This window comes from Squalius cephalus (genome assembly GCF_949319135.1).
Source record: "Squalius cephalus genome assembly, chromosome: 15".
Taxonomy (NCBI): Eukaryota; Metazoa; Chordata; class Actinopteri; order Cypriniformes; family Leuciscidae; genus Squalius; species Squalius cephalus.
The window spans coordinates 545001-547500 of NC_137136.1; the positions used below are offsets into that span (position 1 = coordinate 545001).

Genomic DNA, 2500 nt, shown 5'->3' on the forward strand with positions numbered 1-2500 from the left:
CCACAACATCACTTTACCACAACATCACATTACCGCAACATCACATTACCGTAACATCACATTACCGTAACATCACATTACGTAACATCACATTACCACAACATCACACCACCACAACATCACACCACCACAACATCACTTTACCACAACATCACTTTACCACAACATCACTTTACCACAACATCACATTACCGTAACATCACTTTACCACAACATCACTTTTTACCACATCACTTTACCACAACATCACTTTACCGCAACATCACATTACCGTAACATCACATTACCACAACATCACACCACCACAACATCACACCACCACAACATCACACCACCACAACATCACACCACCACAACATCACATTACCACAGCATCACATTACCGTAACATCACATTACCACAACATCATTTTTTACCACATCACACCACCACAACATCACACCACCACAACATAACATTACCGTAACATCACTTAACCACAACATCACTTTTTATCGCAACATCACTTTTTATCGCAACATCACATTACCGTAACATCACATTACCACAACATCACACCACCACATCACATTACCACAGCATCACATTACCACAGCATCACATTACCACAACATCACTTTTTACCACAACATCACTTTACCACAACATCACATTACCGCAACATCACATTACCGCAACATCACATTACCGTAACATCACATTACCACAACATCACACCACCACATCACATTACCGCAACATCACACCACCACAACATCACACCACAACATCACATTACCGCAATATCACACCACTGCAACATCACACCACCACAACATCACACCACCACAACATCACACCACCACAACATCACACCACCGCAACATCACACCACCACAACATCACATTACAGCAACATCACACCACCGCAACATCACACCACCGCAACATCACACCACCACAACATCACACCACCACAACATCACATTACCGCAACATCACACCACCAGAACATCACATTACCGCAACATCACACCACTGCAACATCACATTACCACAACATCACATTACCACAACATCACACCACCACATCACATTACCGTAACATCACACCACCACAACATCACACCACCGCAACATCACACCACCGCAACATCACACCACCACATTACCGTAACATCACATTACCACATCACATTACCACATCACACCACCACAACATCACACCACCACATCACATTACCGTAACATCACATTACCACAACATCACATTACCGTAACATCACATTACCGCAACATCACATTACCACAACATCACACCACATCACATTACCACATCACACCACCACAACATCACATTACCACATCACACCACCACAACATCACACCACATCACATTACCACAACATCACATTACCGCAACATCACACCACATCACATTACCGCAACATCACACCACCACAACATCACACCACATCACATTACCACAACATCACATTACCGCAACATCACACCACCACAACATCACATTACCACAACATCACACCACCACAACCACAACATCACATTACCGCAACATCACATTACCACAACATCACACCACATCACATTACCACATCACACCACCACAACATCACATTACCACATCACACCACCACAACATCACACCACATCACATTACCACAACATCACATTACCACATCACATTACCACAACATCACATTACCGCAACATCACACCACCACAACATCACATTACCACAACATCACACCACCACAACCACAACATCACATTACCGCAACATTACATTACCACAACATCACATTAGCAGAACATCACACCACCACAACATCACACCACCACACCATCACATTACCACAACATTGGTGGCTGTGTTCATATGAACAACATGTCGGCATTAACAAACTCCTGAATAATGTGAAGCAAATCAGATCAAAGGTGTCTGTAGCTCCAGAATCCCCAGTGTGAGTGTGATGAGGCCGAGAGAAGCTTGTCTGTGTCAGAGGAGTAATGTGATGAGGAGGAGAGGAAGGTCATCAGGCGTTATCAGTGACCCTGAAGAGGCCTTGAGGAACTGACAGGTGAGGACACTATCAATTAAAGACAACAGAGACACTGATGTTTGCATATAGAGAAGATAAAATACAGCGTGTGTGTGTGTGAGCAGCTTAAAAGATTGAGGAGCTCAGTGACCACACGTGAACCAGACAGACGAGATATAACACAGACGTCGAGGTCATTTCTCATCAGCCTCTTGAGAACCAGAACTCCTCACGATATAACACACACACACAGTATCATAGACGTCACACACCTCTGTGATCGGCTCTGCAGACACACACCACCTCCTCCAAACACTCCTGAAAAGATCAAAAATACACCATTTCATATCCGTGTTACTAAATGCACATGCAATCAGTGTAATTATTCGCACAGGGTTTGATGAAAAACTAATGAAATAAATAATAAAAATAACATTTTTATAATAAAAATAACTAA

The 2500-nt window shown here is 43.0% G+C and overlaps 1 protein-coding gene across 1 annotated transcript in view; it reads right to left on the reverse strand.

The window, feature by feature from the left end:
* The window catches only part of LOC307172210 (complexin-3-like), a 10049-nt gene that overhangs the window by 6696 nt on the left and 853 nt on the right, over positions 1 to 2500 (reverse strand). Inside the window, exon 2 of the mRNA XM_079894349.1 lies at positions 2316 to 2361. The gene's annotated coding sequence lies outside the window, so the exon portion shown is untranslated. The remainder of the gene's footprint in view (positions 1 to 2315; positions 2362 to 2500) is intronic.